Source organism: Lycium barbarum, chromosome 1 (genome assembly GCF_019175385.1).
Source record: "Lycium barbarum isolate Lr01 chromosome 1, ASM1917538v2, whole genome shotgun sequence".
Classification (NCBI taxonomy): domain Eukaryota; kingdom Viridiplantae; phylum Streptophyta; class Magnoliopsida; order Solanales; family Solanaceae; genus Lycium; species Lycium barbarum.
Window position 1 is genome coordinate 36,062,333 of NC_083337.1, and position 25,228 is coordinate 36,087,560.

The window sequence follows — 25,228 nt, forward strand, 5'->3', positions numbered from 1 at the left end:
GGTCGCTTTCTTCTGTCGATGTCGTTCTTCAACTGAAATCAAAAGTTAGTATAAGGAATTTCATTTCCTACGGCTGGGCTCTATCGCACGATCTTAGATATGAAAGAAAGGTAATATCCTAAATGTCACGTAGCTTCCTGTTTATGGATGTGGTGCACAACACGCCGATAAACAAGATTCTACTAGACACGGTCTGTAGACACTCCGAGGACGAACTGCTCTGATACCACTTTTGTCACGACCCAACCCCGTAGGCCGTGACTGGTGCCCGAACTGGGCACCCGTATACCAACCTGTTACATATAACATCAAACTGAAACTACGAAAATACGGAAACTTATAAAGGAACTCCAAAGTTCGTAACATTATCATATATATATATATATATATATATATATATATATATATATATATATATACACTTCCAGATCAACGGTCTCCTGAGGAGTCACAACTAATCATATCATGAAATAATACGCAAGCCGACAAGGCTGCCATCACATATCAATATCGTATGCAAGCCGACAAGGCTGCTACTAGAGACGAACATCATACCACAGCACATCGTATAGACACAGCTAAACAGAACCCATACACAACCCACACATATGTCTACAGAACTCTAAGAGTGCGAATAGCGAAATATGACGGGACAGGGCCTCGTCGTACCCCTGGATAGCATATATATATATCATAAGATTCAAACCAAAAGTCTAGACTCCGGAACAACGGAGCTCTCCAAGACAGCAGAAAGGGAGTCCTAAGCTGGTGGATCACCAAAGCGAGTATCTGCACCTGCGGGCATGAAACGCAGCCCCCCGAAGAAAGGGGGTCAGTACGGAATATGTACTGAGCATGTAAAGCATGAAATACAGTAAACAGGATCATAACTGAAATAAGGAGTACAGAAAACGAGTACAATAACCAGAATACCAAAATGCTTGCCTTTGAAACATAAATCATGCATGTCAATATCATATATCATATCCATCCCATTATGGGACTCGGTGAACATGGTCGCCACCCCGTCTTTGGCGCCATAACACAGAATACTCCAAAACACAGCATAACTCCATAACACAGCATAACTCCGTAACACAGCATAACACCATAACACAGCATAACACCATAATATATATATATATATATATATATATATATATATATATATATATATATATATATATATATACTGTACCCGGCCCTCTAGTGAGGGACTCGGTGAACAATGCAGTGAAACTGTGCACGAATACATATCCTGGCCCGGGACTTAGTGAAAGACATATTGAGGCATGCACGAGCAGAGTAGTGAGAAACTATATGCAATTTAAAAACATTTTCAAAGACTCAATAGAATAATCAACACGAATTACCATTTGAAAATCAGGACAATAGTGGTATCAAATACCTTTCGAATGTCACTCGGAACATATCAAACATCCCTTGAATGTCATCATAAGTATATCACAAAGCCTTAAGGATCATAGTCATATGTAACTATAGTATGAAACACCTTAGAAGTCCAGTCGCTAGTTATCATAGAGTTCCTAAGAATAGGAACGAATATATATCGACTATTAACCAACGTACAGAAAACTGAAGAGGGAGGCTCAATCACTTGAGAATTGTAACATCAAGAAGTGAATAAGAATCATAAATATCACTCAAAGCTTATGAATGGAATTACCCCAAAGTTCATATCATTCATCACTTAAATCTAAGACATGCCAAAAGAAATAAGGGACAGCTTCACATACCTGTTAGCGACTATTCGTAAATCTGTTCGCCTCGTCGCTCTTTTAGCCTATTTAATATAAGAGTAACGTTATCGTTAGTAGGTATACTTTCTAGTTCACAAATCTATAACCCATTGTTGTAGGACTTATCCTTTAGCTTACACAACCTCGTTTAGGGTTTTCTATTAGTTAAGGGCTTAACGAAAATCAGGCAGCATTTCCCCTATATATCCGCCTAACCCGAATTTCTAATTGCCCTTCTGTCAACACAAAAATACCAACAACAACGATATACACATAAAATTCTCACAATTCAGCCCATAATAATTCTAACAACCCAACAACTTCTCTTAATCCATTTCAACCCACAATTTCCTATAACATCGATTTCATGCATTTTCTTAATTCCAATTTCGTCCAATCCAATTCTAATAATTCCATTACAATACTATTAACACAATTACATCATAAAACAAGAAAATCTTACCTAAATTTTCTCGGAGGAATTTCTACTCTTAATTGCTCCAATTTCGCAATTTCTTCTTCTCCAACTTAAAATCCAATGTTGCTATCACCTCCTTGAATTTGTACTACACTTGAAAATTAATCAAAACAAGGAACCAAATATTTTTTCCCAACAGCCATGGCTGGCCGAGAGGTTGGCACCAATGGCAATGTTCTTGCTCTTTTTTTTTTTTTTTGTGCTAATTCAAATGAAATGTTGCCTTGATGATTTGTGAATCATCTTGTTCACATATATACTTGTTCCTTGGTCCCTACACGTGCCCCCTAATGTGTCATCTAGTTGTGTTTTTTTTTTTTTTTTTTAATTTCGGGTGGGGCCCACTTTTGTAATAAACTTTAATTAATTACTAATTCCCACTTAATAATCTAATCACAATTAATTAACTCCTAACCTCCAATAATATTTTTACACTAAATAAAATTTATGATTAATTTATATTCTAATTTAAAATTGAAATTTAAAGGTTTCTATTTCGTGTCCGAAAATGACTCCGCCTTTAACTTGAGTCGACTTGCTTGCGAATAATTTGACGTATGAACATACGGGGTATAACAGCCCCATCACATGTCATCTAGATACATCTGTCTACAGACCTTTAATGGGATAAGGCCCCATCACATGTCATGAACGCAGCCCCCCCGAGAGATAGGGGAGTCAGTACGGATAATGTACCGAGTATGTATGGCATAAGAACAACAAATATATAGGATCATGAAAGACATCTGAAACATGAAAGCAAATCTCAGTATCTGAATGCATCTGGCTGAACATCTCGAAACATCTGTATAATTCTGTATAACATGAAAGTGCCTCTGAGGGCGCATGATATGCATAGGTCATAATATAACTGTTAGTGTTGTGGAACGTACAACTCGATCCATATCCCATATGGTAGTGCCGAGGAACGTACAACTCGATCCATATATCAAATAATAGTGCTGAGGAACGTAAGACCCGATCCATATATCATCATCATCACTGTGCACCAACTGATCAGGTGGTAATACGTATATAACACCTATCCCTTTTCCCAATACCCCATATACATATAATATATGCCTTCTGGTCATAGGTCAATGTGCATATGTATACGTGAATGCAAATGCATAAATAAGATGAACACATAGGGCTCTCGGAGTGACATAAGGTCATACTACCTCCGATATACATATTTGGGCTAATATCATCAATATAACGACTTCCAAGACCCATGAACAGAACGAACAATCATGAAAAGGGGTATAGGAACATCAAAGACTGCGGTACTCCTAGTGCTTCTAAGAGTAGAGGAATATGGAAGCTCGTTTACTCGCTTGTCGGTCCATATCATAAGATCATGCCAAAAATGAAAGAAGGGCAGCCTTACCATACTTTAACGTCCACTTAATCACTTAACGTCCTCCCTCCAAGTTTCGCAAGGTCTACATTCAAAAGGAATCACACTAAGGCTAGGTCCAGAAAACACTACTTAAGTTCCAACTAGCGAACTTAACGAACGAAATTTGAACAACATTTTCCCTATTTTATCGACTTCCACTATATCATAAAACAGCTCCCAATCAACAATAACATTATCATCAATTCATAATCAAGAGATTTCATATAATGCCCAAAACTCCTTTTCATAATCAACAAACAACAACAATTCCAACACAACTCTATATACGCTCGTTTACCACGCTTCCCCCTCATCATTACCACCATTCATAACAAGATTATACTCAAAACATCCCAACAATTACAACTCAAGCCAATTTATTACTCATAACATCCTCAAACCCACATTAGAACTGCCTCTTTTGCTCTTCTTCCATCAATCAAGTTATTCAATAACTAGACATTCTTAATAACATGGAATGGAGGTAAAAACTTACCTTAATCACACAAGATCAAGCTTTGAATCAACTATCCCACTTGAGTGAAACCCCAACTTCAACACCAAAGAAATTCGCGGGTTCTACAAACCCTAGCGAGTCTTTCAACACTTGAATCTCTTGATCCTTGCCCTTTCATCCTTGATTTCACTTGGATTTGCTTAGATATGTTTAGAGGAAGTTTCTAGAGCTCTCATGGACTTGGGGAATTTTTGAAATGGATTAAAATGAAGGAGGGTCGGGTATTTAACCAAAAATAAGACTGTCACCGCCTCAAATGTACGATTCAATATACGGACCGTATATAATTTACGGTCCGTACATTGGACCGTAGATCCTCAACAGAAGGCACCAACTACTGAACTAAATTATACGGTGCGGGTTCATGGATTTTACGGTCCCTATAAAATATACGGACCGTATATTTGACCGTAAATCTCAACTTTTTGGTAAACATTCTCTCATTAACTTGTTGAACCTCTACTTCTTCCAACACCTACTAAACATGAACTTGATCTTTTACACCCATGGAATAAGCTTGTCTAATCTCATTTAACCTTGATAACCCCCGCATCCAAGACTAGAACCACTAATGCACGGCGAATCTCCAAGTACAAAACCACGGGGTGTAACAGATATGATCCACGGCAATAATAAACCTCCATGGTATTTAGAAGACATCATTAGGGAGATCAAAGATTTGAGCCACCTCCAACAATGCATTTTCCAACATTGCTACCGAGAAGCGAACCAAATAGCGGATGCTCTATCCAAATGGAGCCATACAGTTCAAGATACGATTATTTACCAATCCGGTGATCTTCCAATAAAAGCCATCGGACCTTACCGATTGGACAGGCTATAGGTACCTGCTTTAAGATGCAAAGTCACTAAGACTATATTCACTCATAACCTCTCCTCTGGACAACATTTGATCTAATTGTAAATTATTGCAGAAAGATTAGACTTAAATGGGCATCTTTGCTGATTGCTCTCCCTTGGGCTGAATCTTCCTTTTGCAATTTAGGGAGTACAGGGAGTGTAGATTGAGGTCTGGGAACAAAGATAGAATCTTTGGTTTCCATATGTCCCTTTATGTACCCGGGCTTTGTGTTGTCTCGCTCTGTCTTTCGGAGGTTTTGGTTTTTATGTTTCCCTCCTTTTTCTTGTTTTTTGTTGTGATATATAACGAGGTAGGGGTCCACGCCAAACCCCCCACCACCACGGAAGGTGAAAGCCTAGGTGGATGGTTTAGCTTAAAAAAAAAAAGGGACGAGTACTTATGTAGATTCAACTGAGAAAATTATGCAATTAGAACATCCAAGATAATAGAGAATTATATTTTTCTCATCTAGTTATACATGGTAGAACATATTTTTTATAAGCTATTGATCGTGTAGATATAATAAAATCTTAATTTTAGCCCCTTTTTGTTTATTTTTCAAAAATAATACTCCTATATGACAAGAACATGAGAGTAATAATAATATGTATATAGACATAAAATGGAATATACATCATAAAATCTTACCATAATCTATAATAAGACGGATGTCATGGACGCTAATAGAGAGCAAACAGAGGCATATTTGTTTCTTTTTTGTCTTTTCAAAGGCACATGTTCATTGGAGATGACCTTCTTCTCAAGATTTGGTTTTCCCATGACAGCCAGCCAGAAAGAAAGAGTAACTGTTTATATGTTTTGAAGTGGTTTAGTTGAACATCACACTCTCGAGTCAAGGTATTTGGGCAAATTTCTCAGTGTTTGCAGAGAAATTGGATTAGAATTATATACATTGATAGTGTGAGGATTGTCTAACTTTTAATAGCAAATTTGTTATGAACTTACCATTTTTACCAAATTAATATACTTCGTACGTAATTAGGGTGTATCATAAAAAGATATTTGCATTTACTTTGTGGATAAGATCATAAGAGATTGTGAAAATATTTAATTTCTTTCCCTATTAGTACATACGGCCTTAAGCTCTTAAAAGTTTACTCATTATTTTGTGCTGGGCAGTCTTTATGTGATCTTTCTTTCCAACTCCACGTACTGTTCTTGGACGACTCCAAAAAATATACTTAGTAGGCGTTTGGCCATCAATTTTGAAACCATGGTTTCAAACCAGCGTTTAGCCATCAATTTTCAGTCGTGGTTTGAACCCAAATCATCCAAAAAACATGGTTTGGGTTTGAAACAATGGTTTCAACATTTTTAAATACAAAATTTAACTCATAAGTTAATATTTTGTAACAAAAAAAAACCCATAAGTTGGTAAATATTTTTAATAATTACCCCCATCAATCATTTACCAATCTCATTAACTTCCACCAACCTTCATTTATGTCTACCAATCTTTAATTTATGTGGGAAAATTATATTAAATAGTAGTTACATTACTATTCATGTTAAATTTTTGATTTTATTGAAGTAAAGTTTGATTAATTGATGTTACATTTTTTAGAAAAGTCTTCTAGTAGTGTACTAATTTTGTTATAAACTATGATTTGCTCATTTGGTAAGATTGTATAAGAATTGAGAATGTTTTGATAGTTTCACAATTTGTGGGGTTTTTATGTCTATAAGAGAAAATACAACTTAAAATATTCAAATTGTATGTCCAAACATGATTTCAAACCATGTCCAAACGGGGCCTTACTTCCATTGTTTTAAAGTAATTAAGTGCAATGCAAAGTTGAAATCAATAGAAAGGAGTCTTTATCGAATGAAAATTTTACAAATCATTGTGATAGAGGACAACATCTGACTAAGTAACATGAACCTTAATCACATTGAGTTTAATTTTTATATACGTCAGATCACCTAAATATTAATTATAGATAATTTCACAAAAAATGGAGACGAGGCGAACGCCGGCCGTACGAGGGTTTTACTTAAGAATCAGTGAACGAAGACTGAAATGTGTTTCCTAAATGATAAAAGTAAAATAAGTATAACCTACAAAATAAACCGGTTATCTATTGTGACAGATTAAAATACTACTTCAAATATACTAATTGTGCAAATATTGGAAATTTTCGTGAATTTGATTAATCTTCAAAGCTAAATTGGATTAGATTAATTCAATATTTTATAACTAAAGTTAAAATATTCAAAAACTAAACGAAAAAATATTACAAGTTGCAATTCTCATATCAATATGGTAAAAATATAAATTTTAAAAGATTACTCAAAGCTCAATTAGGTAGACTCTCGAAAACCAAAATGTGACAAATGTTTTATGACGAAAGGAGTAAAAGATAAATCCTATCCAATTCTTGGTAAATTTCACAAACCAATAAATGACGAAAATATATTAGGCTATGAAACCTTTCCAATTCATAGATAAAATAATAATTGTGCGAATATTGTTAGCCTCTAGGTTTCCTTATTGATTTTGATAACAACAAATCAACATAAATTTTTAATTAAAGAATATTTACTTGTGATAAATTTATTATTTTTGGATCAGGTTAATTTATTCAACTGAGAAAGATTTGATGAAGATCCAAGCAAAATATAGGGAAAAGAATATCGCGTGATGACCTATATAAATCAAGGAGATATTTACAAGATTTTGTCTCTAAACTTAATTAATGGAAGGAATAACATTTGAAATTCAAATTTCCAATGTTGAATGGCTCACTAGTCACTACAGTTCTAGACGAGATTATTGCGGTAATTAAGGAAGGAAAGTTCAAGTATCTCGGAAGAAAGCATGCTAAAATCTTGAAAAAGATCTGCTACTTTAAGAAGGAGATATTACCTCTAGCATTTTGCGCCCCTAACGTATGTCCTCTTTTGCGATTTGTACCCTGTCCTATTTATTTTTATGATTCGCACCCTAACATCTTTATTTTCTTGCAAAATAATGAAACCACTCATTTTTCAAATTTCCCACGAGGGCAAAATTGGAATACAAATAATAAGAAGGAGAATGATCATAATAAAATTGCATCACTGTCATCCTCCCTCAAGATCAGATCATTTCTTCACCACCCAAATCCACAAAAAAGGTTATGTCTCCTTCTTCAATGGCTTCCTCATCAACCACCCCTAACTGTACCATAAGCAAGTCCATGGTAGCTTGCATTTGATGAGATGGAGCCACTGGAAGTGCTTGATGTGTGTGTGCCATGTCCATCTCTATCCCTTGGTCATGCAAACTCAGTTTTATGATCAGATTTCCTTCCCTCCGATACTTCATAACCCCCCATAAGAGTATTTGCTCCAATTACTCAATTAGTTTCCTGTTACATGCTTGACCAGGATCGAATTTTTTTACCAGATTGCCAATGGCCCTTCCATCTTGAAGGCCTTCATCATTGATGTTTCATTCTCCGGCCATATTTCTGACTTTTCCGTTACTTGGTGTTTAGAGCGCGCTGTAATGAATAACAACTTGATTTCTTACTGAATTTGGTGCTTTTACCAAGATTAGAAGTACTACTCATGCAATTTTCGACATAATGATCAACATCTGTGCGACATTGTCCCTGGATTTGTGTCATGGGTGGAGCTGTGGTATAAGTATATACTGGCGGAACTTGATATGTATTGGTAACATCATGTGCCGGCGGTATGAACTGAGTTTTTGAAGAGGTGGCTGTAAATAAAAGGGGAGCATTTTGAGTGAGGGGTTCGGAACGAACCGGCTGAGAGGTGGTAAAATAATTTGCTTGGTTAATTCGTCCAAATTTGAGAATGGAGGTGGCATAGGCAAAGTCTGACGAACCCCATGAGATGGAGTCATATGTGGTGGCGTTTGAGAAAATGATCGGTTGTGAAGTACCATGTGACTTAATTCAGCAACTCTGGCATAAAAGTAATTTGCAAGAATAAGAAATTATTACATGCCAATAATACATCTCAAAATCAACCTAAGATATCTAATACTTCAACTTCACTAATTTCTTTGGTTGTCTTCGACCTCCGGCATTAATTGAATGCTCCACGCAACCTGCGACAAAAGGTCAGTTTCCTCGAAATATTTGTCTATAGAGTACTAGGTCCACATATTCTACATATTTGTCCTTCAAATAATGCACATAGATAGTGAGTAGTGTCACTTAGAGTCATAGACTCATTTGGATATTTGGTAAGGTTGACTAATGGACTTAATACACCAAGGGTATTAAGCCTCCTAGGTTTAAAATGATGCATGTCCTTACAAGGTTTTGGTTTTCGCTCTACCTAGGTAGACTAAGAATGGTTTTCCTAAGACGCAAGGCTCCCCCAAGCGGACAACTTGGGAGTGGAAAGTCCGTGGCCGTCGACTGCACCGCCGATCGACTAAATCCACAAGATCGATCCAACTAAAGGGGTAATTTAGTAGTGCACGGGCGCAAACTGCGAAGCCGCTTTAAGTGTGTGAATATGTGTGAGTTTTCCAGGAGTGGAAGAAGTATGAGCGGAATGCCAATTTAAGGAAAGCAATAACATACATATTACATAGAAATGCATATAAAGAATAAAACAATAATAAACATTTAAAAGCATATAAAGCAAAAATATAGGAAAAATAAAGCAAAACAAACAAAACATCCAACAAATTATTTATTAACCTAAGTTGTTATGGTTAAGAACCTAAAGTCCCCAGCAGAGTCGCCAAGCTGTCACACCCCATTTTAACCCGGAGTCAAAATTAGGGAGTATGACGTATTGGTGATTCCTGTTTATTTTGTTTTAAGGAGTCGCCACCTAATTAATTTAACGGTGAATTAGGACACCTAGAGGTTAACTAAGGCAAAGTTAAAACTAAACCTCAATTAGTAGTTTGCTTAACCAGTGTGATTCTAGGTAAGGGCTCTATATTATCCTAAAGGGAAGGGGTTAGAAATCCTTTAGAATCCGTTAACTTACGGTTATCCGACCAAACTTAGGTTAATTAATTAAGAGTAAATATAATGCTTAAAAATGGTCCACAAATGTTGTTAAAGTTTTAAAAGGAAAATAATATTAGTGAAAATAAAACTTATAGAAAATATAATATAAAGAAAACTTTGAATGCCTATTTTTTTTTTAAATAGGACTTATAAATGTCGCTAAGACTTTAAATGAAAATAATAATGATATCATTTGCAATAATACTCTAGAAAATATGATGCATTGCATAAAAGAAGGTTTTAAACACCATTTGAAATAAAACTTAGACATGCTAAGCCTTGAATGAAAATATAATGATGTTCTTGAAAATAAGACTTGCAACAACATAACAGCTTGCCTATAGCCTTTTAGCAAAATGTGAACTTTAGAGAAAATTTATATTATATCAATATGGTGATGTAGAAATACCTAGACTTATTTTCTTTAACATGTGATGAAAAGGGTATCAGTTTTTCAACTCTTTGAAAAATTATTTGTAAAGCATACTTGAACTCATATTTTTTTTGCAACATTAGCGACGTTTTTAAATTTTAAGATAGCAAGAACAAAGCAAACTCATGATTCTTTTAGCTCAAAAATATATATTCATGCTATTTCGAAAATCAAAATAAATACTATAAATAATTGTAACATAAAAGGGAATGAAACTTATGGAACTAACGTTAGTTTCTTTTTTTTTTTTTATTAACTACCCATCGTATTAAAACTAAACCACTAATTTTACTAGGATTCATTTAAGTTAGGAAAATAAAATAAGACAAGGCGTTAGTTATACAAAGCAAAATAAAATAAATACAACACAATAAAATAAGATAGATGGGGAGAAAATTGAATGGATCTAGCCCATTTTAGAGCCCAGCTGCTGCGAACTGTTTTGCCATTGGGCTTTAGCCCAGAATTCCTTTCTTTTTGTATATGCTGCGGATGGGCTGGACACGAGAGAGGCTTGATGATATTACGTCGGGCTTTTGGCCCAACACCGAATGCAGGAGAAGGAGACAAGTCCCTCGGACTCGTATGCGATGGTCGTGCAAAATGAGAGGGAAAAGAATCAGTATAAGCTCGATGAATAAGGCAAAATGTAAATTCAAACTAGATCAGTAAATGATACATAATATTCATATTTTAAGTATACTTCATGTATACACAGGTATATATGACTTCACTGCTTCAACAACATTAGAGCGTTTATATCGTAATAATGTACGCAATCTGTCCAGCATGTGCGGTGGGCATCGCAAGAACAACTATATAATATTCCAAGGCAAATAGCAACTACACAACAATAGCAATTAACTTCATAACAATACTTAACACAACATATGCCGAAGTAAAGAAATCTGCCCAGCAGTGGCAGGGAACTTCAAAAATTAAGCATGCTTGTACAGATGAGATCACGTCTGATAGTTAGTATACTTGGGGTACTTGAAAGGTATATAAGAATATACGACCCTTGTACATGGGTGTGCACTAAGGTTTGTATATCATGTATTTGGGAGTATACCATGCCACAAAATCAGGTAAGGAATATGAGGGGATAAGCCAACATGAGCAGATTCGAAGATGCAAAAAAAAAAGAAGGAAATTCATGGATATCTCATACATTTCAAACCAAAGGAAGCAAAACACCAAAGCAAGCACAATGAGAGGTTACAAATATAACCAGAAGGAACACCCAAATATCTTGACGTGGTTCGAATAGGTAATCAGCAAACCAAACACACTCCATTAACACATGCAGACTTAACCTTGAGTCAGAAATAATCATGCGAGGTAATCCAACATATGGAGAACTACAACAAGTGCACTAAACTAAGTAACATGCTTTATGGTATTAAGGTCAGTATTAACCAAAACTTAGAAAAGACAGACCCAGTTTGTACACGAGCAAACTAAAATCACCCCCAATTTCCACACAAGCAGCCTTCTTAAATCAGCACAGAGTTAATATGCTCTTAACCATAAAAAAGTTATAAGATTCTATCCAAATTCCACACAAGAAGCTACAAGGGACAGGGGAGGTAGATCCAAGATATTGATAACACTTTAACATGCATTTGGAGAGAATAACAGGTCATTTTTTAAATGGCAATACCATTTGTAAGCTAATGTGGATTTTCTGCAAGAAACAGAGATGGCATATTTTAAATCAGACTTGACACTACCAGTTTAAGATTCTTCTTTCAACCCTTCAAGAGAAATACTAAAAATGGTTTAAGGTTTCTAAACTTTCTTTCAGAAACAGCATTCGAAATTCAATGAAAAGAAAAAAAAGAAACAAGTTGGAGTTCTTACTTTGGAAGAACAAATATAAATTAGTTTTAGATTAAAGCAGCCTCATACCAAACTGGTACATAACTTATTATCAAGGTTTAACATACAACAAAATTTAAGCTCCTTAAGAATTAACATCATTTGAAATAACCATTCTATGTTGACCTGCAACCAGACATATACATGCTTAACTATGACTTTATGCTACCAAATACCAAACAGCTATTTTAGGAATCAGGTAAATCATCAAACAGGCTACATAAGCATTTTCAACAATTCTGACCAAACAAGATTTCAAGCTAGCACAATATAATCAAACTAGTACTTACATAAATAAACAAATTCCTAATGGACAGATTCAGACTTATGTATGCAGACTACCAAAGGGCCAAGGTATTTTCTTATTCCTAAATGAAAATATGTTCAAGCCATTATCAAATTCTTCGTTCATTTAAGACTTCCGACAAAATATTCAATCTCACAGCTACGTCATTTATCAGAGGGAAGCATAAGAGAACTGAAAACAGGAATGTATATTTCATTTATACAAAAGCTTGAACATTCAGTGTACTCACATGAACTACATATGAACACAAACATGCTAATAAGACTAAAATTATCTAAATTGAGTTAAAGCATGAATAGACAGATTCTGCTAGCTAACAGCCCGGAAACTAAACCACATTAAACATGACTATTTAAGCATGTTAACTACTAAAACAAAACAAAACTAATTAAAAATGGGAATATGCATAATGCTACTAAGTTAAGCTAAACAGAACATAAGCCAATTGAGACAACAATTTTGAATGAATACATAAACACCTACTGAGCTATCAGACCGAAATTAATTGACTAAATAAAAGTTGCTTATATTCTTAAGCAAACTAAACCAAATTATCATACTTAATCATACAAACAGATCGACACAGAAAACCTGCAAACCGACTTGTATGTCAAACAAAATTAGCTTATTTAAACTAAAATATTCTAATCCTAGAATAACAACCAAAATAACACAGGGCAATAGCGAGTGCAAAAAATAAATTAAAAAATAGAGAATTACCTTTTTCGAGTGCAGCGAAGTGGGTGCGAATCTTCAATCTACACTCAAACACTTCAAAACTCAATTCCCAGAAATGAAAGTGATTGATAAAAATTGAAATTTTGCTTAGGGGATTTTTTTTTAGCGACAAAACGAAGGCTTTCAGTTTCTATGGAGTTTTTCAGGCTAAAAGACTCAAATTCTCAAGGAGTTTTTGTGTGACTGAGAACTTAGTTCTTGGGGGGTTTTCCCATCCAAAAATCCTCCTTATTTTTAGGGATTTCGGGTTCCACTAGCTCGTTTTTGCAAGGCAATTTTGGGGGTTCTCAAACCTTCCTTTCTAAACGATTCCACCCGACTATTTATAGGTTTTTTTGTATGTGTAGAAGAAAGAGAGAGAGGGAGCGGGAAAGGGAGAGAGAGAGGAGCGGGGAGAAACGGAAGAGGAGCGGGGGGAGCAGACGGCGATGGTGGGGTTGGGAGGTGATGAAAAGGAGCGGCGGTGGTGGGGTAAAGGGAACGGCGTGGTGGGGGATGGTGATGATGAAGATGATGAATGAGAAGAGAGAGAGGGGAGCGAAGGGAGCGTGCGGCGGATGGTGGGGATGAGAGAAAGAGAAAGAGAAAAAGGGGGGAAGGGATTTAGGTTTAGGAAAAGATATTGGGCCGACCGGGTCGGGTAATTATTTGGGCTGAATTGGCTGAAAATGTGGGCTGGGCGGATGAAAAATGTTGGGTTGGGTATTTATTTTTTTTGGGCTGGGGTGAATTAAAATGTGAGCTGATTTTATGAATTGGTCCGAAAATAGTATGGGTTGATTGGGTTACTACATTTAAATAACTTGTGTTAAAATATTACTCAATATAAAATATGTAATTATTAGTGTTCAGATAGCAAAAATGGCGTTGTGATAGCCGTGCAATAATATTTTGAAAATCCACAGTAAATAAACACTATTATTTAATTATGCAAATATAAATGCGATGCGTGTGCGTAAGCTGGTAAAATATGTTGAAATGATAAAGATGTGAATTATAATAATAATAATAATAATAATAATAATAATAATAATAATAATAATAATAATGATGGCTAGTAACTGTAATAAAATAATGAAATGTCAGTATTGATAAGAGGCTAATAATTATAGTAAAAATATAAATATATATTTTTTAATTTTTCAAAAATATTAGAAGCGTAAATAGGTATTTTGGAGGAGAGGCGGGACAAAATTGGGTGTCAACATCCGTGCCGGTGACCTTTTCCGACATCTTTTTCCGGCCAGTCCTCTCTTTCTCTCTCCTTTTCTCTTTCCTTTCCCCCCTCTTCTCTTCTCCCTTTCAGGTCGTTGTGAACAGTACGTCGGCAGTGAACAGTACCTTGACAGTGAACAGTGTTTTCCGGCGGCCACCAGGTTCAGTTCAACTGGAGTTGGTACCTCCGGTTGCAATATCTATTCTTTGTTCATACACTTGTAGTTACATTTTGCTGACTTTAGACCTTTGAATAATTTATTAGTTCATACTCGTTTTCGTGGCTTTGGGTATTGATGGTAGATTAGGGTCATGTTCTCATTCGAGACGGGGACGAGGGTTAGGAGGGGTAAGTGGGTTAAAAGAGCGTCTAGGCTGAGAGTAGGCTTTTGGAACATTGGGACGTTAACGGGGAAGTCCATAGAGCTAGTTAAGATTCTTAAGAAGAGGAAGATTAATATAGCTTGTGTCCAAGAGACCAAATGGGTAGGTCCTAAAGCTAAGGAGGTAGACAGGTAGGTATAAGCTTTGGTTCTCTGGTAGATCGAAGTATAGGAATGGGGTAGGCATTTTAGTAGATAGTGATTTAAGGGATCAGGTGGTAGAGGTTAGGAGAGTCACTGATAGGATGATGTCGATTAAGGTGGTCGTTGAAGGGCTCACTTTGAACATTATTAGTGCATATGCGCCGCAAGCGGGCTTAGGCGAAAAGGAGAAGAGGCGTTTTTGGGAGTATTTGGATGAGTTAGTGGGAATCATACCACCTACTGAGAAGCTTTTCGTGGGAGGGGATTTCAATAGGCACATCGGGTCTATTTCGGGAGGTTATGATGATATGCATGGAGGCTTTGGCTTCGGGGACAGAAATGGAGGAGGAGTTTCACTTTTGGATTTTGCAAGAGCTTTTGGGTTGGTGATAGCCAATTCGAGTTTTCCAAAGAAGGAGGAGCACTTGGTAACCTTCCGTAGTTCGGTGGCTAAGACTCAGATAGATTTTTTACTCCTTAGGAAGGATGGTAAAGGTCTGTGCAAAGACTGTAAGGTCATTCCGAGCGACAACCTTACAACCCGACATAAGCTCTTGGTGATGGATTTAGGGATCAAGATGACGATGAAGAAGAGGGTCGGGGATGACCAACCTAGGATCAGATGGGGGAGTTTGACCACGACTAGTGCCCTGGAGATAGGAGAGAAATTGAAGGATATGGGGGCCTGGGATAGTAGTGGGGATGCGACCAGTATGTGGGATAGGAAGGATAGTTGCATTAGGATTGTAGCAAGGGAAGTGTTGGGGGTCTCGACAGGTAGTCATGGTCAGCATCGAGAGGACTGGTGGTGGAATGGAGAAGTGCAAGGGAAGGTGGAAGCAAAGAAGGTGGCGTATGCGAAGTTGATAGAAAGCAAGGATGAGGTGGAGAAGTGGACGAATAGGGAACTTTATAAGATAGCGAGGAAGGAGGCGAAGTTGGCGGTTTCGACGGCAAAAACAACAGCTTTTGAACGCCTTTATGCTGAACTAGAAGAGAAAGGCGGGGATCAGAAATTGTTCAGGCTAGCCAAGGCGAGGGAGAGAAAGGCACGCGATGTGGATCAAGGTAAGTGCATCAAGGACGAGCATGGAAAAGTATTGGTACAGGAGACTCTCATTAGACGGAGATGGCAGTCATACTTCCACAAACTCTTGAATAAAGAAGGGGACAGAGACATTGTGTTGGGAGATTTGGAACATACAGGGAGGCGTCACGATTTTGGGTATTGCAGGAGTATTAAGTTTAAGGAGGTTAAGGGTGCTATTCGTAGGATGTGCAAGGGAAGAGCGACCGGACCTGACGAGATTCTTGGGAAATTTTGGAAGAGCGCGAGCTCGGTAGGTTTGGAGTGGCTGACTAGGTTGTTTAATGTCATCTTTAAGACGGCAAGGAAGCCTGAAGAATGGAGGTCGAGCGTAATGATCCCTCTATACAAAAACAAGGGGGATATCCAGAGTTGCAACAACTATAGAGGTATCAAGCTGCTAAGCCATACTATGAAAGTGTGGGAAAGGGTGGTGCCGGGATGCTCAACTATAGAAGCCATCCATCTTGTGAGGAGACTGGTGGAGCAGTATAGGGAGAGGAAGAGGGACTTACACATGGTATTCATCGACCTAGAAAAGGCTTACAACAAAGTTCCAAGAGAGATCCTATGGAGATGTTTGGAGGCTAAAGGTGTACCTGTGGCATACATTAGGGTGATCAAGGACATGTATGAGGGAGCCAAAACCAGGGTAAGGACAGTAGGAGGGGACTCAGAGAACTTCCCAGTTGTGATGGGGTTACATCAAGGATCAGCTCTTAGTCCGTTTTTATTTGCCTTGGTGATGGATGGATTGACGCGACAAATTCAAGGTGATGTGCCATGGTGTATGCTTTTCGTGGATGACATAGTCCTGATCGACGAGACTCGTAGCGGAGTTAACGCTAAGCTGGAGGGTTGGATAAATACCTTGGAGTCTAAAGGGTTTAAGCTGAGTAGGACTAAGACATAGTACTTGGAGTGCAAGTTCAGTGAAGCACCTCAGGAGGTTGGCGTGGAAGTTAGGCTTGGTACCAAAGCCATCCAGAAGAAAAGTAGTTTCAAGTATCTTGGGTTTATCATGCAAGGCAGCGGGGAGATTGACGATGATGTCACACATCGTATTGGGGCAGGACGGATGAAATGGAGGCTCGCTTCCGGAGTGCTATGTGACAAGAAGGTGCCACCACAACTTAAGGGCAAGTTCTACAAAGTGGTGGTTAGACCGACTATGTTGTATGGGCGGAGTGTTAGCCAGTTAAGATCTCTCACGTTCAAAAGATGAAAGTTGCTGAGATGAGAATGTTAAGATGGATGTGTGGGCACACAAGGAGTGACGGGATTAGGAATGAGGCTATTCGGGACAAGGTGGGAGTGGCCTCGGTGGAAGACGAGATGCGGGAAGCGAGACTGAGATGGTTTGGGCATGTGAAGAGGAGAGACACATATGCCCCAGTGCAGAGGTGTGAAAGGTTGGCCATGGATGGTTTCAGAAGAGGTAGGGGTAGGCCGAAGAAATATTGGGGAGAGGTGATTAGACAGGACATGGCACAGTTACAGCTTATCGAGGACATGACCTTAGATAAGAGGGTTTGGAGGACCCACATTAGGGTAGAAGACTAGTAGATAGTCTCGTTATCCTTCCTTATTAGTAGGCGCATTATCGTAGTATAATTTCTTGTGCTCTGATTTCTGCTATTATCTGTTATTTCCTGTACTTTGATTATTCTATTTTATCTGTGTAGCTTTCGTTATTTGCATTTCCATATCACTTTGAATTTCTTAGCCTTATCTGACCTCTTTTTATTGAGCCGAGGGTCTTTCAGAAATAGCCGTCCTACCTTGGTAGGAGTAAGGTCTGCGTACACTCTACCCTCCCCAGACCCCACGTTGTGGGATTTCACTTGGTGGTTGTTGTTGTTGTTGTTGTTGTTGTTGTTCTTTTCTTATTATTTGTATTCCAATTTCGTCCCTATGGAAAATTTAAAAAATGAGTGGTTTCATTATTTTGCAAGAAAATAAAAAGGTTAGGATGCGAATCATAAAAATAAATAGGACAGGGTGCAAATTGCAAAAGAGGACATACGGTAGGGGTGGAAAACGCAACGGACTCGAGATATTACTCCATCTTTTTCAATTTACTCCATAAATTTACTATATCACTGGCTCCTAGTTATTATATCTTGGGAAATAAATTGAAAATAATTATAGTACCTAATAATAAGGGTGAAAAAGGTCTAAAATGATAAATTATCTCTTGTTTTTTTCAAACTACAACTAAAATTGAACATCTATTTTTAGCATATTAGACAAGTAAAAATGGACGGAGGGAGTATATGGAATAAAGACATTGAACCTACTACAAAGCCAAGAGAGGATATATTTAGTACAAAGAACATGTACTACAATGTTGATTTTATGGATGAGAATATCTCTATGGCTACATTATAATCTGGACTTTGGAAAGTATCTTAAATCAAGGAAAGAAGGACTAAAATTAATTGGTAGAATATATTTCAGAAATCCTACTAAGTGGACATACAGATACAAGGCTAAGAGCTTATAATACATATCTACAAGGAAAAGCCATGTCCTAAGGGATTTAATATATTAGATCTCAAGTGCAATGCCAATAAAGAAATGATGTACTCTTACTTTGATTAAATAAAAGCATTATGTGAAAGCTTAATGAAAATTAAACCAAAAAAAATGCCAATAAAGAAAGGAATTATTTGGTACATGATACTCAATAGGAAAGACTTTTGGACTACTAAAGGAAATATTGGTTAGTAAAGGAAGGTAATTCTAAAAGGTCATCATTGATACATCCACTACAGATCCCCCAAATTAATGCTAAGAAACACACGTCAATATGATTGTATGACAAAAGGTTAAAGGGAGAGATAAACAACTTTGTAACAGATAAAGAAGGAGTGAAATTAATGTGACTTTCGATTAGGCAGTGAGCAGTTATGAAATGGCTTATATGACAAAAGGTGAAAAGGAGTTTGCAAGTTGTACACGTTAAAAGAGACTATGACTTAGCGTTAGTTATATTGTTAGACTTTGTGATGTTGAAGGAAATATAAAAGGAGAAAAATAGGGTCATATTTGTCCCTCTAATATTAAAAATGGTTTAAATTACTCTCCGTTATATTATTGATCCATATATGCCCTTCATGTTATACTGTCGGTTCATATGTGTCCTTAAAGCTATAAAAGTGGCTAAAATTTGCCCTTAATGCTATACTATCTGTTCAAATACTAAAGCGTGTCGGATTGGCTTGCTCTTGCAACTACTTTAAAAAATATGCTTGCAATGATTTGGGCTGTCTGTGTCAAAGGGCTATTAAGTAGAAAAGAAGAACGTAACACCACGGTAGAAGAAAAGAAAGCTGCACGAAAGTATGATTAAAATTTAAAATTCTATTTGTTAGGTAACGCCGTAACGATAGCTTTTGAGAAAGGATAACGGGTCAGTGTATTATGAAATAAGATAGTTAAATATTTTTGTTTATATATGCTATAGATGATTAAAAACTTACATTGGTTATTTTTTAGAGGGTTCAAATCGGCTTAGAATTTAGATGAGTATAGGTTTCATCAGATTGAGAAAAAATTGTATAATAGTATGATAATGTGTTTCCTTTCTATTTTTAGGATTCAAACGAAATTACTTTTGCTTCATTATCTTCTTTAAAGTTTATATTTTGCTAACTACTAATGTTTTGTAAATTTCGAATGTTCTGTTTTGAGAATTAGTGAAGTTCATGATTAATTGTCAAACAAAAGTTATTTTGCAATTTTTAGGAATTACATGAAATTAGTTCTGGTTCATGTTCTTATTTAAATCTATTGTTACTCCCTCTTGTCAAAAATAATTGAGGATTTAGCTTCTAGAAGGTTGTCCAAAATAATTGAGGTTCTTAGTCTATCAAGAAGATATTTCATTCTTTTTCCAAACTTATCATTGACACATTCTTAATTCAATGAACAAATTTAATGTTTGTTATAGTTTCAAAATCCCACTTAATTAAGTGTATATTAGTCAATACACCTCTTAATTTTTAGAAGTAAGTCAATTCCTTAATCCATGTGCCCAAGTCTAAAACCTCAATTATTTTCGACTGGAAAGAGTAATAAATATTTACTAATTAGTGAACACTATGTGATTTTAATTCCTTAACTTGTGCCATTATTCTAATTTAATGTTGCAGCTGCTCGGTTAAATGTATCTCATAAGAGCATGCATTAAATAATTAAATGGCAGAATAATACATTAAAATTACATTTCACAAAAGTTATAAAATTTTATGTACAAAGGGTAATTGAGGCCGTCTTCCTTGCTCTTCTGAATAAACAACTATTAGTAATAATTTAAATACTTTTATTTGTCTATTTAGTTATTTATGTAATTTTAATTTTAATTATCTTAATACCCCTTGAACTTTCTTAACTAGATAAAATTTGGATAAGCTTCATCAATCATGTATAATTAACTATACATTACACATACTTCTCAGTAATTGTCCAGATTCATAAAAAGCTATCAGGAAACAATCAAGTTCCAAGAATCAGGCAAAGGTCATGACAAGCTGGAAAAGGAAAAAATATTTACAACTTTCCTTGGGTTATGGAATAACCAGAACAAATTTAAAAGGCCATAAATACGAGCTCTTCAGAGGAGAAACACAATGTAACATTCCGTACTCTGGAACTAAAGTATAGAAAATCAAACAAGTGGAATTTGACTAAATGTTTCAGGACAGAGGAGCTCGCTCAGAGCGAGGCAGGGGCTCTCTGTAGACCTCGCTCAGCATGGTGTAGGGTTCCAAAATGAATATTTTCATAAAATTTGAAAAAGTATGAATTGGACAGGTGAGCTCGCTGAGCGAAGCTCAAAGCGAGGTATGACCTCGCTATAGAGCTCGCCGAGTAAGGCCCATAGCGAGGTCACCCCTCGCTTTGGAGCACACTCAACGAGCCGGGCTGTCCAAAATGCTCCATCCTATAAATTCAACAGTTCACTTGAAATTTCATTTATCAGACATTTCAATTTTGTAGAAAACCATTGAAGGAAGATTTTTCTCTCATCTCAAACCCCCACACCAAGGTAAGAACATCTCTTCGATTCTTAATCAATCCAAGCACCAAATACATGATTCTTAAACAAAAACATAGGATTTTCAAGGTAATCCTTCTCAAGTGATTCAAGCTAGGGTTTTGAGTGTTCTTCATCAGAGAAGTAAACTAGTTCGTTGGATATGGAGCGTTTACAAGTATGTAAGTGTCACACCCCGACGGGGAGCATGATGGGCACCGACCCATAGGTCGGATACCACCTGGCGTAACAAATACCATGATTATCATATAATATAACTCGAGGAACACATGCACATAGAAAAGGCCCAAATACAGAAATATGCAACAATTCAACATATATATATATATATATATATATATATATATCTGGCGAGCCAACAAGGCCGCTTCAACTTAATACGTGTCATAAAGCCGACAAGGCTTTCAGGAGAATACCAAAATCAAAACATGACCGACAAAGTCAGACATAATATCTAAATACCCCACTGTGTCTATGAGCCTCTAAGAGTGTGCATATGAACATATATCATGATAACATAAATATACCGAAAGATAGCAAGTCCGATGTAGTGGCACTTGCTGACACCCATTGAAGCTAATAGTCCTACTGAATAGGTCCTCCGCTCTGTCACTCAGGACCTGCAGCACGAAATTCAGTGTCCCGTGGGATGGGACGTCAGTCCGGATAAAAGTACTGAGTTTGTAAGGCAGGAAACAACATCATAAGTGAGACATAAATATAGAAGGATAGAAGTAACCTGAGCCATATGAGAATGTACAATATGCAATGCATGAGTTTAAAAATCTTATGCAAGTATATACATATAGTAGTATCATCATCGTGTCATCATCCTATCATCATCATCCCGCATCCGGGGTATCATCATAACATGCCCATTGCAGTGATGCGCACATCTACGTGCCTGCCCGACCGACTATAGCGCGGCACAGTGTAGTAAAATAGTGCAATACATACATACATACATACATATATATATATATATATATATATATATATATATATATATATATATATATATATATATAATGCATATGCACATCAATGAACTGACATTGAGCCTTTCGAAGTGACGCAAGGTCGGTAACCTCCGAATGAATTATGGAATTCGTATCGAATCCAAGGAAATAACTTAATGATGATAAACATGATAATATTTCAAGAATCAATCAAATAATTAAGGCATTAAAATTTGAAATAAAAAGCATAAGAATAGAGTGAATTTGTTATGGAACGCTCGTGTTCATATGCTAGTTGGATTCGTGCCAAAGAAAGAGGGAAACAAACACCTTACATACCTTAGTTGTCAAGCCGTTACTTGAACGAATTCCCTATTTCGAAGCTTGTCCTTCCCTCGCACCTATATGAGGATATAAAACCTTAGTTAGGCCTCAATTTACTTGCATACTATCCCATAAGTGCCGACTACCCAAACTAATTTGGAGTTACAGAAATTTGGGCAGCATTTCCCCTATATCATCTGCTTCCTCCAAATTCCAAAACAACTCGCAAACATCATTAAAAACATCAACAATAACATAATCAAGATACTACATGACAAACATATACAAATCCGTCAGAAACTTCCTTCGAAAATCAGTCCATAAGCCAACAACATCAACATATCAAACTATGACCTTCATACTATGTTTTTCCTTCACTTTAAATCATTGAAATCCTCCAAAAACAACTCAATATAAAAGTCAAGTTGTTGAAGAACTTCAACTCACACAACTTTATTCAATACCAAACTCACCACAACATCAAGTAGAAGCAAGAACAATCACTTTTCAGGAACTAGTTTAGCGTAATCTTGTTGAATTCTTGATCTAATGAGCTATAAGTGTTTAGGGGATGAATTTGGAGGTTTCTAGAGCTCATGGAAGTATAAAATGATGAAAAAATAGGGTTAATGGGGGGGGGGGGGGGGTATTTATACCCCTTGAAAGTCAGTTCCACCGACTCCAAAATTAGCCCTCGCGTTCGCGAGGCCTTGGCTGGCGTTCGCGGAGAAGCCTCTGGCAGTCTATCTTGAAACGCCCATAACCTTCTACTCCAATGTCATATCGATGAATGGTTTGTTGCATTGGAAACTAGACTCAATGAAATTAAATTTACATAGGTTATGCATTCCATAACTCCTCATATTCTAGGAGAGATACACCTCCCTTAAGTTGGACCAAAAATTCTATTCGGAAATTTGCCAAGTTTTCCCAAAATTTTGACAAACTTAATTCCTTCATTTCGCTTGATCCCGAAACCCTTGGATACTCTCTTAACACTTGTTAAAGGTCTTTATTAACCTTATAAGAGTTTCATGACCTCTCTGACTTACGTTACTTTGCTTACGACACAAACGACGCAAAAAGTTTTGAGGTGTAACATTCTCCCCCCCCCCCCTTTAAAAACATTCGTCCTCGAATGTTAAACTCTCAAAGATCTTATGAAAATTTCGACAGATCTTCTTCTATAACTGTAATACTATCAACCTTTCACGCAGCAAACCAACGGCACAATGCCACACAGGGCTACAACAATCAGTAACAACGATAGCCCCACACAACTAATGTAAGTAACTAACAACATATACATACCTGAAGGCTATGATGTCTTACCTCTGGGAGTGAAAACAAATGCGGGTACATGGATCTCATATCTCTGTATAACACCCTTACCAATATACTCTATACAATCAGGAGGCCCTCATCAATGTCTAGCTCATTGAATGGAATACATCGCTCTTTTAACTTTCATAATTATTCAAGTCCCCTTTTAAACATTCAAATAATAACTATCCTTGGCGAAATCTTGTGTTCCGCATCATATCCTTATAACCGATACTATTTGTGTTTCTGTAATTCCAATTTCACGTCTTTCTGCTTGTAAATCATTGGCATATTTACGCTCAAGGATCATATTTAAACCTATACATATCCTTTCCATGTCTTACCTTGAGGGAAAAATTACAATGTTACACCCCGTAGTTTTGTATGTTAAGATTCGAGCTACCTTTCAGGAGGTATATGAGATTATACATGTTTATCTTATGATTGTGAAGCTTTAAGTTCATATAATAAGCTATGGAAGGATCGAAGGGCAAGTGAACCAAGGAAATTAAGTTTGTTGGAACTTTGGAGAAAATGTGAAGGGCAATTTTGGCCCAACTTGGAGGAAAAATATCTTTTTGTATACGAGGAGTTTTGAGGCAAAGCAAAAGCCTAAAGTGAAGTTCACGAAGTTTAGCTCCCAACGCAACAAACCACTCGTCAATAAGGTATCGGAGCAAGGAGATATGGATGTTACAAGCTAGGCTTGTAGGCCAGGACAATGCTCTGTGCGAAGGCGCCAGGAGGTGGCACGAACGCGCAGATGTGGTGACAAACAACCCAGCGCAAACGCGCCACTACCCAGCGCAAACGCGCTGAGCAATTTTTAGGTCGGTGCAACCAGACTCTGGAAACTTTATAAAAAGGGGGCTTACCCCTCATTTTTCATTCCAAACACCCCTAAACCTCTCCAAAATTTTGGAACTTTTCCCCAATTTCCAAACATCAAATTTTAGCCCAAATCAGGTATAATCCCCGAATTCTGGACTAGACAGCGTATAGTTGCGATTATAAAATCGTATAGTGACGAGTTCTGGCTCAAATTCAAGGTGGAAAGTGAAGATATCGCAATACTAGAGGGAGTAAGGTATGAATCTCTCGTTGTTAATATTAGTTTCGATTTATTTACGGAGGTAAAATTATTAAACAGTCTTATAATGAGTTGGTTAATTGAAGAATTTGGAAAACATCGTGTGTGGTGTTTTATGACGTATATTGGTATTGGTAATGATGTTGTTGATGTTGGTATTGTTTTTGTTGTTGGTGGTTGTTGAATTATGATTTCGGGCTAGGCATATAAACAAGGGAGATGCTGCTCGAATTTCGACAGATTCTAAATGGAATTAA

At 36.8% G+C, this 25,228-nt stretch overlaps 1 pseudogene; it reads right to left on the bottom strand.

Annotated features, from left to right (window-relative positions):
- LOC132611199 (polyol transporter 5-like) overlaps window positions 1-8,284 on the bottom strand; it is an 83,767-nt pseudogene extending 75,483 nt beyond the window's left edge.
- Window positions 8,285-25,228: the final 16,944 nt, after the last annotated feature.